At 41.8% G+C, this 16101-nt stretch overlaps 1 long non-coding RNA gene across 2 annotated transcripts; it reads left to right on the top strand.

Moving 5' to 3' along the window:
* Positions 1-7207: 7207 nt before the first annotated feature.
* On the top strand, positions 7208-13326 carry LOC141026287 (uncharacterized). 2 transcript variants are annotated; one of them, XR_012188143.1, is made up of 3 exons: positions 7208-7641; positions 9260-9431; positions 13037-13326. It is a non-coding gene; the product is annotated as an uncharacterized lncRNA (long non-coding RNA). The 2 variants fall into 2 exon arrangements; XR_012188142.1 differs by lacking the exon at positions 7208-7641 and having other exon boundaries at positions 7648-9431.
* The last annotated feature ends 2775 nt before the right edge of the window (positions 13327-16101 follow it).

Consider the following 16101-nt stretch of genomic DNA (forward strand, 5'->3'; position numbering starts at 1 on the left):
CCCATAAGCGGGGTGCTATTTGGCCGTGGTACCCTTGTTTCACAACTGAGATGTGAGGGGGTGTTTAATTTTTTTTGAACACAGTACAGACGCAAGCGCTCATATACACGCGCATACACACACCCCTATGAACGCACACACGCATAACCTATCCCTATGAGCACCTTCGAAAGACTGAGTCGGCATATCATCTTGAAATTTATGAAGTAACCGTAGGCACCTCGTCGTCGACGGGAACGTCTCCTCTCATTGAATGTGCATCACCGAAAATCCTGAAATAAATCCAGGAATAAATGCGAGCACCAGGATTTGAACCCTGGTGGGCTGGGAATACCACAGTCCCTCTAATCCAACCACAGGTTGGTTCGCGTGTTCAATTTTATTGATTGAAGAAGATGGTACCGTGTCCAATATTTTGTACAAAAGACCCCCTACATGAGTTAAAATTTCATCGAAGTACATGCATCCATTCCACATGAATAAGCAATCCATGTCGTGTGAACAAACCCCGCGCAAGTAACCTTTTGAGTGGTGTGTAGGTAGAGCAAAACACCAGATTAGAACAATATAATGGATCAGTACGAACCACCTGAAAATGTGAAGGGAAAAGCGGTGCGTGCTTTCTAAAAGAGGAGGAGTTGGTTCAAAGACAACTGGACACGGCCCCATCTTCTCTAATGCAGCTAGGATTTTGCCAAAATGGATGGTGTAGTGTATCTGCTCGCTGCTTCACATTTATTGAGCGCCCATTATCTTGGAAGGGGACAACCATGCAATAATGTCATGTTGCATATATGCACACTACGTGTACCGTGTGCACTAAACGTTTGGCTATGTTCCCATCCAAGAAAATAAGTTTGGATACGTGCTACGGTGACGCCGCATGCGCCTTTTTTTAATACGGGAAATGTTGATGAGACCTGGAGCCTTATGGATAATAGCACAACACACACAACACGAATAAACGCAACAAATGGCAGGCACAACTGCCTGGAGACGAAACATCGATGGACATCGAGTTGACCTCGCGCGGGACGACAAGCACAAATGCCTAACCTCGCAAAGCAAAACCTTAGATATCGTCGTCTCCTTCGACATTGACCACAGTGTGGGATGCAAGCTGTCAAACGAGATCGTCAAAGAAGACGTGGCGCGAGATAGGACATCCACGCCGCTTAACATAGTCAGAGCTCGCATAATCATGCTCACATCACCGCCACCATGTCGATGTCGATGTCGATGTCGGGGAGGGGGACTCCATCCCCTCTCACCAAGCTGGAGGGGACATGGATTGCCACGAAGATGCATCACCATTGTAGAACACACCAACCGCCATCAGCTGCCCGTCACCCGGACCATAGCCTTGATCGCCATCCCACCGGAGCGGTGAAAAAGCTCGCCGCCGCCACCTTCCTTGGACCAGACGAGCTTGCCCAACGACCACCTTTTCAGTGAAGAAGTATAATTGTCCGAGTTGCTTCAGACGACCACGGTGAGCCCACCAAGCTGCACTGACTTTTTTTTTGCGGGTGAACACAAAAATAATGTATAGTGTGCGAAAGGACCAGCAATGTCTTAAGATAAAAACGAGACAGGAGCCCACATGATCTCCATCTTCTCCATCGTCCACTACTTAACCTCCGACAAGGTCGCTTGCTTTGGCCGTCTTCGGCTCGATCAGCTTCCTGTTCCGCTGGTGAGGGCGCAGCTTTGTCCAGCTCGTATGTCGCCGGACAGGAAGAAGAAGCTCATAAAGATGTTGAGCCATGTTATAGCAGAGTGAAAAACGGGGACTGAGATCCAGTGCCTTTATCAAGTGAAGTCACGCTGCAACTTTACCCTGCTAATCTCCATCCAATTCACATCCCACGGTCTAGATCACACAAGGGGAAAGGCTCTCAACACTTAGCAGTTTTCAGGATAGCAGCAAACATCAATAAACTGCAAACAACGATGCAGTGGCACTTGAACTCAGTTTTATTTGAACAGATTGAAACCCAAAAAATAAAGAACTGCAGATACTCATGAGCAGACTATAAAACAAAATTTGGTTTGGTTATACAGTAGTGCATTATGCAATCAAAGTGGAATAAATCAATTGCAGTTGACACTAAATCCAGTAGAACTTGATATTAAAAGGCTGCAGCGCATAATGTCCGAATGCTACAGCAATAAGTGTCAATGTTGAGTAATCATCTACACAAAAGCTATGCTGAAAACTGCTAAGTGTTGAGAACCTTTCCCCTTGTGTGATCTGGACCGTAGGATGTAGATTAGATGGAGATTAAAAAGGTAAAATTGCAGCGTGACTTCACTTGATAAAGGCACTGGATCTCAGTCCGAAAAACGGACCGGGCTTCAAGGCTTTTGCAGACAACCGCGCTCTAGCAATAGTCTTTCAGATGTTTGGACACGAAATAATGGCAAACGCGTTAGATGGTACATTGCCTTCACGATTTTAATAAGAGATCGATCCGAGGTAGCAGTACCCAGTAATCAAAAAATCCTTGGATCGTGTACCACTCACACGAGAGATGCGTATGCACATACGCGATCGCATCACTTGGAAAAATCGTCTGCGTTATTGATCATCGGACCAGATCGACCCAATTAAGAGCAACCCTAGCGGATTTTCTATATTATTTCGATCGCTATAATAACCATAATACAGTCATTCTTTTTTAAAATCACATTCTAGCATAGGGGTAGTCTTTATATGGCTTTTGAGCATCATAATTTGTGGAGCTCGCTTTATAAATGACATTGCAACCTTCGTATTCGGAGACTAGGGGGGTTGCAAGTGCGGGAGGAAATTTTTAGCTTCTTTCTCCTCGTGCCACGGACGACTTTAAAGCAGCATGTTGCATGTAGACGCATCTCATTTTTTGATCAATCACCAATAAGCGGGGCGACGTGACAGGTAACCACTCGTCCATTAATAGCACGACCACTCACTCAGACTTTCTGAAGTGTTCATTCAGATTGCCGCCATGCAGCATCAATCTGCGGCTATAAACGTTTGGTGACGACGCATCCGCATCACCCAAATCCTGGTTGGCGTCCCCTCAACAATGTTGGTGACAATGTTGCCGTCCACTCCTCCACTCCGCTTGCCGTCCACTCCTCCACTCTCCGCAACAATGTTGCCGCGCAAGAATGCAGCCTATTGGCTGAACTTGGCAGCAGAAAGGAGGAAACAATTGTAAAATAAGAAAACATAGAAAACCATTGTAAAATGAAGAAAACAAAGAAAACCATTTTAAAATGAAGAAAACGAAGAAAACCAGTGAAAAAACATATAGAACCAAAGTAAAAAAATGAAATAGAAAAAAAAACCCGAAGAAAAATAGAGCAGAGCAAACCTACAACGCGCAATGAAGAAAACATACTAATAGGCCGGTCCGCTAGTCGTCGTATGCAAGCGATTTCTATTAGAAATTGGTACAGGCCACATACACCCCTGGAGATCCGATTTTGCCGCCTGCACGCGGTAAACAACAGACGACCCAACGCCTACTGGCAAGGCGGGTTGGGCCGACCCAGTTCGGCTTTTTTCTCCTTTTTTTGTTTGCAGATTTTTCTGTTGCCTTTTCTTCTTTTTATTTTCCCTTTTTCTCCTTTTCTTTTCTTACTCTTTTCTTATTATTTTTAAATAATTCACATTTTTAAAGCCATAAAGATGGTGAATTGCACAAAAAGTTCATCGTGTATTACAAAAATGTTCACCATATATTAAGAAAATGTTTACCATATATTACACAATAAGTTCACCGTGTATTAGAAGAATGTTCATCGTATATTAAAAATATGTTAAAACTATAAAACAAAAATATTCAATGTATATTTACAAATGTTCTGTTTTTATTACAAAAAGTTCATGCTATTTAAAAAATTGTTTAGTTTCTATTTAAAAATGCTAATAATATATTGTGAAATTATTCTCCATATGCTAAAAGTCTAAAAGAATGTTCAATGTGTATTTAAAAATTGTTTGCCATATATAATCAAAATTATAGTATAGAAACTATAAAAAAAGAGAAAGTGCGAAAAGAAAAAAAAGAAAATCTGGTTTGCTATAGTGGCTCGGCTCGCAAAAGTACCTAGTTTGGTACAACACCGTCTGCTACAATGTGCTGGGCGCCCCTATGTCTCGCATTAACTGAGACAGGAGCGAACCCCTTGCTGAAAGGAGCCGCCAGTTGCGCCAGCCCACGCACGAGGGAAACACCAGCCTGTTCTCTGTTTTGTTCTTTTTCATATTTTTTGTTTTTGTTTTTTGCTTTCTTTTCTTCTTTTGTTTATACTTTAAAATATTATAAACATATATATTACAAAAAACACTCTTCAAAAACATTTAAAAAATGATGAACAAGCCTTTAAAACAAGTTGAACAAGTATTTGAAAAATGTTGAACATGTATTTGAAAAACTGTCAATCATGTATATAAAAATGTTAAACAAGTATTTGGCAAATATTGAAAAAGTATTTGAAAAACTGTTGATCGTGTATTTGAATTTTTTTATTAAGTATATAAAAATGTTGAACAAGTATTTGAAAAAAAAGTTGAACAAGTATTTGGAAAAAAATTGTTGAACAAGTATTTGAAAAAAAGTTGATCATGTATATAAAAATGTTGAATAAGTCTTTGAAAAAAATGTTGAATGGGTTTTTGAAAAATATGGAACAAGTATTTAAAAAAATGTTGGTCATGTATATAAAAATGTTGAACAAGTATTTGGAAAATTGTTGAACAAGTACTTGAAAAATGTTGAACAAGTATATAAGAATGTAGAATGAAAAATAAAAGGAAACACAGAAAAACCAAAAAGATGGAAACCAAAATTAAACAAAATAAATAAAAGGAAAAATAAAATGAATAAAACTGAAGAAACAAATGAAAAAACCCGGGGAAGAAAAAAACAAAAGGAAACGGAAAAAACAAAAAAAAAACCCGACTTGACTTGCTTCAAGTAGGAGAAAAATGGAAATAAAGCAGACCGTGTCGCCTCAAGTACAATGCGCCATAGATTTCATCAAAATGTCGCATACTAGCACAGTGGCTAGCCGCTCTCCTTATTAGCCGGGACACCCGGGATCTAATCCCAGCCCACAAAACTTCTGTCTCGCTTAATGCGATAAAAGAGTCGCTGCGCAATGTGTCGCCTGCTATAGTGAATGACTGGGCCGGCCCATTTTGTACTTGCCCCTGTGTGTCTCCTCGTCTATTTGACGCATGTGGGTGATGAACATGGGCTCTCTATTCTACGTTAATAGGGGAGCTCATTAATGAGCGTTGTGCCACGTGCATAGGCGGAGTCATGAAACGCCGCGTCTATTTCTCGCATTAAGCGAGACGAGAGGCTGCTCTCGCTGAAGGTTTTTCCTCTCCCATTTCGTATTTGGCTGGCCCATTCACGCATGCATATAGCAGGGTTCGATCCTTGGTCTCCAGGGGTGACCGCGGGTGGTGCTACCACTCTGCCGAAGTCACGTTCATGATAAGTTGTAGGTGCGCGTCGTACTTGAGGCAATTCAAGCCGGTCTTTCTTTGAGTTTTTTTCTTTTTTGTTTTGTTTTCTTTTTTTCTTCATTTTTTCATTCTTTTTGCTCTTTGTTTCTTCATTTCCTTTTGTTTATTTTATTTTTATTTCTTTTTTTCTTCTCCGGGGTTTTTCATTTGTTTCTTCAGTTTTTTTATTTCCCTTTTCCTTTGGTTTATTTTGATTATTTTTCAATTTTCTTTTTTTCTTTTTTCTTTGTTTCCTTTTGTTTTTCATTCTACATTCTTATATACTTGTTCAACATTTTTTATATACTTGTTCAAAAAAATTCAAATACTTGTTCAACATGTTTTTCGAATACTTGTTCAAAATTTTTCCAAATACTTGTTCAACATGTTTTTCGAATACTTGTTCAACATTTTTTGAAATACTTTTTCAACATTTTTATATACGTGATCAACATTTTTTCAAATACTTGTTCAACATTTTTTTGAAATGTTTTTTGTAATATGTATATTTAGAATATTTTAAAGTATAAAGAAAAGTAAAAAAATAAAGAAAAAAACAAAAAACAAAAAACGTGAAGAAAAACGAAACGCAAAACAGGCTGGTGCTTCCCGCACGTGTGGGCCGGCCCAACTAGCGGGTCCCTTCAGCGAGTGGTTCGCTCCTGTCTCGCTTAATGCGAGACATAGGGACGCCTGTCAAGAAGTAGCTCGACTCCCCTAAGGGGAGCCAGTAATGGGCCGGCCCATTAGCCTGGTTCATTTGTTCGTAGTGAGGGTGTAAGGCAGGAGTCCACATGCAACACACAATTTTGTTGTCAACTTCATAGCTGAGTTGGATCAACTAGAAGAGCAGCCTGAACCTTCTACGAGGACAATACCAGATCAAGCTCGCCAGAATTTTACTTGGATCCTGCCGGCTGAAGGGTTTATAAAGATCAATGTTGATGTTGGGGCCTCCACTAATTGTAATGTGGGTACAACTGCTGCTATTTGTCGGGACAGGGATGGTGAGTACCTAAGCTCTGCCATGCTGGTTATTCAGGAAATGATTGATCCTTCGATGCTAGAGGCGATATCATGCAAGGAAGGTCTGTCTTTGGCGCAAGACCTGGGAATGGTACACCTCCAAGTTGCTTCTGATTGCAAGCAGATGGTACATCACATACAACACCTAGCTGAAGGGTACTATGATATTATTATTAGAGAGATTTTACAAACGTCTCTTTCGTTTACTTCATGTAATTTTTCTTTTGAACCTCGAGCTGCAAATTATGAAGCTTATAGGCTTGCTAGGTATGGTGTTTCTCTCCCGGTAGGGAGGCATTTGTGGTTGGGTACTCCCCACTGCTCAGTTATAATCCCTGCAAAGATTTTAGCTAATCAATAAAGGCCTAGCAAGCTTTTCTCAAACAAACAAAAAATACGCACATAGGACCCCTCAAGAAAAAACCGATCTCTACTCCTAATGGAACAGTTGGTAGTCTCCGCCGGTCAATTTTCGTCCCATCGGAGATGGTTTTTTTCGTCCTACGTCCTTCCTCCCACCCGTACACAAAAAACCAAACAAAAGCAGGGAGCGATGCCTCCGGCCCCTCGCACGCCTCGCACATGCCTCAACAAAAAACCAGCGAAAAAAGACCTACGAAAAAAACCCACGAAAAAAATTCCACGACTCGCACGCACGAGCGAGTCGGCCCTCCAGATCCCTTCGCCGCCAGCCCCCGACCTCCTCCCCGGCTCCCGGCGCCCGCCGCGCCCCCATCTCCTCCCCTGATCCTGGCTCGCCCCGCCCCCACCTTCTCCCTCACTTCGCTCTTTCTCTTTCGCTCGCCACCGTTAGCCAGCCCTCCGCCCCAAGCGCCGCTCCCGCACGCAACCCTAACCCTAGCCCGCCAGCCTTGCCGCTTGAGCCCGCACTGACGGAGCCAGAGCAGCCGGCGGCCGACCCCCGTGGCAGCAGCCGAGCCGGAGGAGGACGACGAGGAGGAGGAGACGGAGGCGGCGGAGGACGACGAGGACGCGCCACTGGACCATGCGTAGGCCCTGATCTCGCGGGTCGTCGAGCAGAAGGCCAACCCCAACCCGCGCCTCATCCACACCCTCGCCACCATCGCGGAGGACCGGGAGACCAGGTGCAGAACCCTCGTGTTCTTGGACGCGTTCTTGCAAAGTCTTAATACTCCCTCCGTTTCTAAATACTTGTCTTTCCAGCCATTTCAACAAGTGACTACATACGGAGTAAAATGAGTGAATCTACACTCTAAAATATGTCTACATACATCCGTATGTGATAGTCATTTGAAATGCCTAGAAAGACAAGTATTTAGGAACGGAGGGAGTAGTATACATCTGTTCATATGATATTTATGCCGTTTGCTTGCGGGCTAGGAAGCCGATGTAGTGACGAAAGACATAAAAGATGTACTCTACTGGCTATGCAAGTCAAGTCCAGCGAGTGGAGTGGAGTGGTCGATAAAAAATCAAAAAAATACTGTCGCGTGCTTGCCAGTGTGTCATCATGCGTAAAAAGCAGTTGGGGTTGACCAAGTAGACTCTGTATTTTTGTTTGATTTGATCTGATATGATGTCGAGGTTTTCAGAGCCCAGTGCAAGTTTAATCTCTTTGCTTTTTATATAATCCACAGTAAGTATATATGAAGCACATGCTTGATTGAGATTTGTAGGCTTGTAGCACATAGTGTTTGCCGAGTCACATTACTACTGAGACATTCCTTATAAATTCCTTTAGATGGTGCTTTGTTCGTATAACATTGATGAACTTTTTCAGTTAGGTGGTGGTGGGGATTCACTCACAGTCATTTTCAATGCTCATCATGTTATTTCCATAAAAGTAAAATAGTGAGATGAGGTCATCATCATCTAACAAATGAGAAATTAGTCAATGCCACCCACGAAAAAATGAGGTCAACATTGTTCAGGGAAGAATGGAACTCACTGTATTAGGATACCAAATTCTCGCTATACGCTTATCAGTAGTTATCAGTTTAGGTTCATGAAAGTTTTAGTGGCCGTCGCTAGCGTTCCAAAGGTACCACAATGTTCCATGGTTAGAAATAGAAGATAGCGTACACGAGGCCAAATCTTGACATGGTTCAGTCATCCACATATTCTAGAAACTGCAGATCAGATTTAACAACTATCTTAGGAGTAGCAGACACATATATATAATTTAGAAAAGAATGGTCTATAGTAGAGAAAGAAAATGACCAAAACTGAAACTATATAACCGGAGGCATTAAACCAACTACTTTCTCTGTTTTTATGTATTTTGCATTATGTTTCAGCTAATCAGCGATACATGCCCCTGTTTCGGTTTATTTTTCTAAAAAATTGGTAATCCTGGAGAACATACTGGAAGCATACGGAGTTACTGCCATGGCATGTTAATGTCAAGAGCCATTCGTAGGCAAGCTGCTTCCTATAGTGACAAATGGTGGCTCTGCCAGGTTTCTCTGCACTGATAGTGTGCAGTGAGAAGTATGATGAACCAAACAGATACTTGAGTTTCGGCTCGGTATTTATATTCAGATTTGACAGGAATAGAATCTGAACCTATTAAATTGTTATGTTAAGCTAGATGAGTTGTTCATACTTCAGACCTAAGCTAACACCTAGCTTACTTGAGTTTCGGCTCGGTATTATTTAACACCATGCATTCATTTCTGAATTACTGTTTGAACAATTTGAGTATGGGATGTTTAACTTCTACTCCCTTCGTCCCAAAATAAGTGTCTCAACTTTATACTAACTTTAGTGTAAAGTTGTATTAAGGTTAAGACACTTATTTTGGGATAGAGGAAGTATTTTTTATTGTGATTGCAGAAAATGGATCACAACGATGAGTGCACGTAGTGAGTTAAGGCTCATCAGATAAATCGTTTGGACTAACCAAGAGGATGAGGTATGTTGACTGCCATGCTAAGTGATGTGTCAGGTTTTTTTGTTATATAGTTACATGCACTAAAAAAATACACTTTCGTGATGATACGTGTTTGTCACAGTAGGTCGCGTTTTCTGTTATGCATGTACATCCATGACAAATTTATGACAGAATCAAGATAGTCATACCTGTGCTGTCGTAGAAGTGTTCCATGACGTTACCAAAATTATCATCACGGAAGTGTCCACTTTCATGACGATAAATCGCGCGTCATAGAAGTGCTTTCGTCAAGGGTGGCCGACACGTGGCATTCACCGTAACGAAACGCCGTTAAGTTATCATGTCCGGTTTTGGATCCGATAACCCGTTAACAACCCGGACCAATAGGGATTTTCCACGTGTAAAATAATCATTGGCTGTAGGAAACACGTGTCAGCTCCATGTTGGCACAGGTGTCACTCATCCAATGGGCGAGATGCGCCTATGATATGTTAACACGTGGACCGGCCCAAAAGTGGCCCATAAAGTTTAAATGGGCCGGCCCAACTAAAGGCCCATAAGATTTTACGGACCATAATGGGCTGGACCAGGTAAAGGCCCACAAAATCTTGTGGGCCATAATGGGCCAGCCCAGATCAGGTCTGGCCCTTTAAGAGGCTTTGGGCTAAATTATGGCCCATATTAGATTCGGCCCGTCAACTAGACGCTATGCTTTTGGGCCCACTTGCTAAAGGCCCATTTAGTAATTCGGCTTGATATTAGTTTCGGCCTGTTAAGGGCCCGTTTAACATTTCGTCCCTATATTAATTTTAGCCTGTTAAAAGCCCATCATATAGTTGGGCCTAACTACGGCCCGATTTGCATCCGGCCTGCTCGCAGCCGATAATCTGATTGGGCCAAATAAAGACCGAGACAATTTTGGCCTATTATAAGCCCATGATTTGATTGGCACATTCATGGGTCGGGGTCTATTTCGGCCTGCTGCCGGCCCGTGAGCTGTTTGGCACGTTTCAGGCCCAACCTACTTTTCAGCCTCCTAAAGGCCCATTGAGTTTTCTTGGAAAAATAGGGCCGGCGGTTTACTCGGCCTATTAGAGCATGTCCAACACGGGGCGCTAAGGCAAGGCGCCAGGATTGTTATCCTGGCCGATCGTTCAGTTAAGCGCTCAAATCCTGGCGCTCGACGCGGCATCGACGCAAAATAGGGAGTCGAGCGCTTGGCTTTGTTTTGCCGTGCGAGGTAAAGCGTCGAGTGCGGCGGCAGGTTATTTTAGCGCCCGTGATTAGCGTTTAGGGTTGGAGCAGTAGGCGCTAAGGTTAGCTTTTAATTCTAGGATATTTATTTTATTTTCCTAAGCACCTCTACAGGCGCCCTGCATTGAAGATGCCCTTAAAGGCCCGAATCTACTAGTGGGCTAGTTTACATTTAGGCCTGTTAACGGACCAAGATGACGGGCCCATGATGCAGATCATACATGGTGATTTGCATGACGGCTCGATTATGTACCGTAATTGTATGGTTTGGCCGGTTTACTACGAAGACATGATATATATACAGTAAAATAACTGCAGCATCGTGAATAAGAAAAAAACCTAGACTATACAATAAAGAAATTATGGCATATTACATCCACTGGGCATCAAAGACCGCCACCAGTGCAACTAAACACGCCGACAAAATAATATACAAAACCGACAACATTTCAATAGAGTTCAAGAAAGGTTAGCCCTGCTCGAGAGCTGCAGCGCAAGCAGCTGAGCAAGCTGGTGAGACTGCACTTGTTTGAAACTTATATCCTCCTCACTCTAAAAGATAAACAAGCAGACAGATGACAAGTTTTGCACATATAAGTATCAGTGCTGACAATTCATCATATTTCTTACTGACAAATAAAGTGACACAGTTTAAAATAGCATTAACACAATATGGTATTGTTCAGATTAAGACATGACAGGAAATGACATTGTGAAGGAGTTGGCAGCTTCACAACACCACTGGATTACAGATCAAGAACTCATAAGTATCATTAGTTAGTGTGCTATCAATTTATCCCATTTCAGATTGGCAAAATAAGATCACTTGCTCTGTATAGTTTAATTTACATGGTATGAAGAAGGAACTTGGTTGTACAACTGAAAACTTAAATTGAGAAGGACAAACTTTTGTTTATGAACTGGAGTACATAATAAACTTTAAACATGCAATTTGATGCAAACACCAAAAATAAACAGCTGTTGCAGTCATGCCTAACCAAATATACACAACAAAGTTTGAAGGCTTGAGAAGGACAAACTTACATTATTGGTGAAGGCAGGCTCTATAAAGCCTTTGTCCATGCTGATTGGGGGGGGGGGACAATTCAAGAAGTTTACCACAGAATCTTCTTCATAAGCATTGCCTTTATTCTACATTTTGTTAAGAGTAAATATAGATGTGACAATATAAGAAAAAATGGAGAATATTTAAGATAAGATGAAGAGTGATGCTACATAACCAAGTAGCTATAAATGTAAGTACAGCGATACAGGCAAAAGGTACATCCAAGAGCAATGCAGAGCTAAACTTTTTCAGTACCATCGGTGTTATCCAACCTTATGGTAATAGTAGATATAGATCTTATGTGTAGAAAATGGAGGGCAAAAGAAAATAAGCTGGAGAGTGATGATACATGAACAACTACTTGTCAATATAAGTACACTGATAAAGGACAATAGGTACTTACAAGAACAATGGAGAGCTAAAAAATTTCATTGGCATTGGATATATTCTACATTAATGTAACCATTCATACAGATCAGATAATTTAGAGCGAACAATTGATAAGCAAGCTATCATGCATACTGCTGTCACATAATGAATTAGGTATGTATGCAAGTACAGTGATACAGGACAACAGGTACTAACAAGAGCAAAGCAGCGGGCAGCATATTTGCGATATCCTGTCGTTCTTTTCAAACCGGAATTCTTTTTCAAGCAGATTTCCTGCAAAAAAGATCCGTAAGGCACATACGGAAAAGTAGAAGTTCAAATTGTCATGTGATATCATAGACAGTACCTCATCCTCGGGAACGAGACCAGTGCATAATAAGGTTTTTCCATTCAATGTCTTCTAAATTTAGCACAGGAGACTTCATCAGAAATTCGTTTATAGACTTGTCATCAAAGTATGATTTCCCCAGGTAACATCAATACTGCTGCAATGCTTCCTTAAAAAGCGCAAGCAAGCTTTGCTCGTCATGACTATCCAGATTGACCCTCGCCTACTTACAACAATGTAATGTAAATCATTGATGTGTTCAATCAGCAGAAAATAGGAAAATAATCACCATGAATAATAGCACTTACACGTAAGTGGGACAGGAAGATGTGAAAATGGTGTTTGTCTTCACTATAATCTTCCAATGATGAGAATATATGCACGTAGTCCCTAACAACATTGAAAGCATTGTCTTTTAAACTGGGAATAACTGGAATGGGGTTCCAATCTTCAGGAATTGGCCGTCTCTGCAGTTGGGATAGGTCTTCGGCCGGTGGACTTGCTGTATTTTTTGCTGGAGTGGGATTTTTCTGTGGTACGGCTGGTGCTATGGCAACTGAAATCAACATATCTTTTGTTGGAGTGCAGGTCCTGTGTGGTGGGGCTAGTGGTGTGGCCAGTCAAGTATGGGTACAGTCTGCTGGAGTCGGTTCTACGTTTTGTGTCACTGGTTGTACAACCAATATAAGTGGGGTGCTGTCTGATTTCTCCGGCACAACCACGTTTTTCAAGGACTTTGCTGGTGCTCCTTCATGTTCGGCAATCACCCTCTTCCTTTTTGATGTCTGATGTACAAGAACAACATTTGAGTGAAAAAACATGGTATGATGACAGATGGAATATGTATTGATAATGAATGGGCATGACATCTCGACATATATGATGAGTAAACTAAGCAGATGACGGTGCAACAAAGTAGAAGAAATGCAAGACAACATATGCAAGATACACGCAATCAATAAAACCTTCCCAAATTAGAGCAGGCACCTTGATGGGTGAACATGACAGGCCATCTGCCTTTGACTCCTCGAGGTTAGAATAGTCATTAGGATCATATTCTGAACAAGAATCTACAGGTGGGGAGCGTATGAGTTTCATTGCATCTATAATGGCACTCAATGCCTTGGTGCCAATTTTGTAAGTCATTGCAGTGTTCCACAATATTCTTCTGATGCACGGATTCTGATATTCACAGTAATTACGTATAATATCCAAGAACCATGAAAACATAAATAGTCGTGAGATTATCTTTGTAATGCAGAGGATATTCTAATATAGGGGCGCCCCTGTAAACACTTGTGTGCTATCACTGGATTCTGATGAGAGAGCTCATGTGTGCTGTAATATGGTGCGTGCATTATATAATCTGGCACAAGTACACAAAAAAATAGGCTCCAAAAGTAAGGATAGTTGGCAGATGATAGGTTCAAAATATACTGTATAGAGAGTTTATTGCCAAACCATGATAACAAGAGCACACAACAACTAGGCAGATCATAGTATACATAAAAGGGGTACACCATAACCATGATATATACTCCCTCCGTTCCTAAATACTTGTCTTTCTAGGCATTTAAAATGAATATCACATACGGATGTATGTAGACATATTTTAGAGTGTAGATTCACTCCTTTTACTCCGTATGTAGTCACTTGTTGAAATGCCTAGAAAGACAAATATTTAGGAACGGAGGGAGTAAATCGGGAAAGTGGAACTGGCTTGAAAATACGATGTTGTATTGCCGCTAGTAATTGAAAGCCTATCGATCAAGTACATGCCAGCTCTATCAGCTGTTGACTGCAGATGTCCCTGCTCCCGAACATACTGTACGTACTAAATACAGAATAACAAAAGAGAAACATGTTAAAGAACAGAAGAGGAAGCATATTCTTGAGGTTTCGCTTAATTGCATACAATGTTGGTTGCCCACTCATGATGAATCACAGCGCCCAAATAAATGCAATTCCATGCTGTCTCTCTATATGTGGCAATTTTGAACAAGAGTCATTAGGATCATATTCTGAACAAGAGTCAACATGTGGGGAGCGTATGAGTTTCATTGCATCCAGAATGGCACTCAATGCCTTGGTGCCAATTTTGTAAGTCATTGCAGTGTTTAGCTTCAAGAGTGGACTGCTGCTAGTGCGACACAAAGCAGCTACACAGATCATAGTGTAGATATAACGGGAAAACCGTAAGCATCAGAGTAAAATCAGCAAAGTGAAACTTGCTGGAATATATGTGCTAGTATTGCCGGTACGGGTAGAAAGGCTTCAGATACCAGCTCTCTTCAACTGAAGGTGCGGTACTGTTAATATCAGTGTAACTCTCAAAGGCGACACAGCTCCCCGCATTTCCTTGCTATTCTTATAGGATTCAAGTGGGCAGGCCACTACAAATCCTATTCCCATGTTTACAAAATCCTACGAATCAAAGAGCCCCGAAGTGTTCAAAGTGTCCATACCAACCGACCGTATAGACCTCTACACTGCAAATGTCCCTGCTCATCTTCATTACAAGGAACATATTGTACTACTATCATACTCCCTCCGTTCCAAAATATAAGTCTTGGTAGAGATTTCCACTATGGATCACATACAGATGTATCCAGATACATTTTAGAGTGTAGATTCACTCATTTTGCTCCATATGTAGTCCATGGTGGAATCTATACAAAGACTTGTATTTAGGAATGGAGAGAGTACTTATTAAAGAAGAACGGAAGAGGAACATGCTAAAGAAGAGCAAATAAATTTGGATAATAAAATGTTCGTTGCGCAGTGCCCACACATGATGAACCAGAGCGCACTAAGAAAGCAACTCCCTGCTGTCTCTCTATATTTGGTGCACGTGCTTTTTCGAAAGTAAAGTAGGAACATTAGCTGACCAATTAAATGTTATCTGTTTTAGTAATATCAGCATCATATCAAATTCGTACTTGAGCAACAAGTTTGGAATTATGAGAGGCACGTTGTTTAGCTTGATGGATTCAGGAGCAGTGCTAAGCAGGTACGATGATGGTACTGAATATAAAGGCATGTCTGCATGCAAGTCGCATGACTTTTGTCATTTGGGTCAGTCGACCATTTCAGGCGGTTGGATGAAGATCCTACGTCTCCTAACCCTTCTTCTCCCTCGTCTCTGATTCTTCCGCCACCCCCACCCCCCATCCCCGCCCCCACCCGCGTCGAGTTTTCTTTGTTCGGCGAGGCCCCACCACCGCCCCCACAACCAAAGTCCCCACCCGAACCCCTTCGTTCGCACCGGCGAACTCCGGCGAGCTCTGAAAAATCGACTGACCCAATTTTGAAATTTAGTCTACTGTGATTTAACTGGTGTGGAATATAAAAGGGGAGAACCATAAGCATTGGGAGTATAGTGTTGAGCGTGCCATGGCGGATCTGAAGGTGCAAACCGGACAAAGGCAACTTCGCAACCAATGTTTGCTTTCAACTAGCAAGTAACTGATGGACAAGAAATCAGAGTAAAGTAGTGGTGATCTATTTTCTTGCTGCGATAAATAAGTTGAGCAGATACGAAAGAGTACCGCCTCTGGTGCGGCGCCGTGCATGCATCTGCTGAGAATTTGACGGTGCTGCGGTAGCGATGGCTGTCGGCGGCGTGGAAGCAGATCTAGGAGGGTAGACGGTGG

Source organism: Aegilops tauschii, chromosome 6 (genome assembly GCF_002575655.3).
Source record: "Aegilops tauschii subsp. strangulata cultivar AL8/78 chromosome 6, Aet v6.0, whole genome shotgun sequence".
Classification (NCBI taxonomy): Eukaryota; Viridiplantae; Streptophyta; class Magnoliopsida; order Poales; family Poaceae; genus Aegilops; species Aegilops tauschii.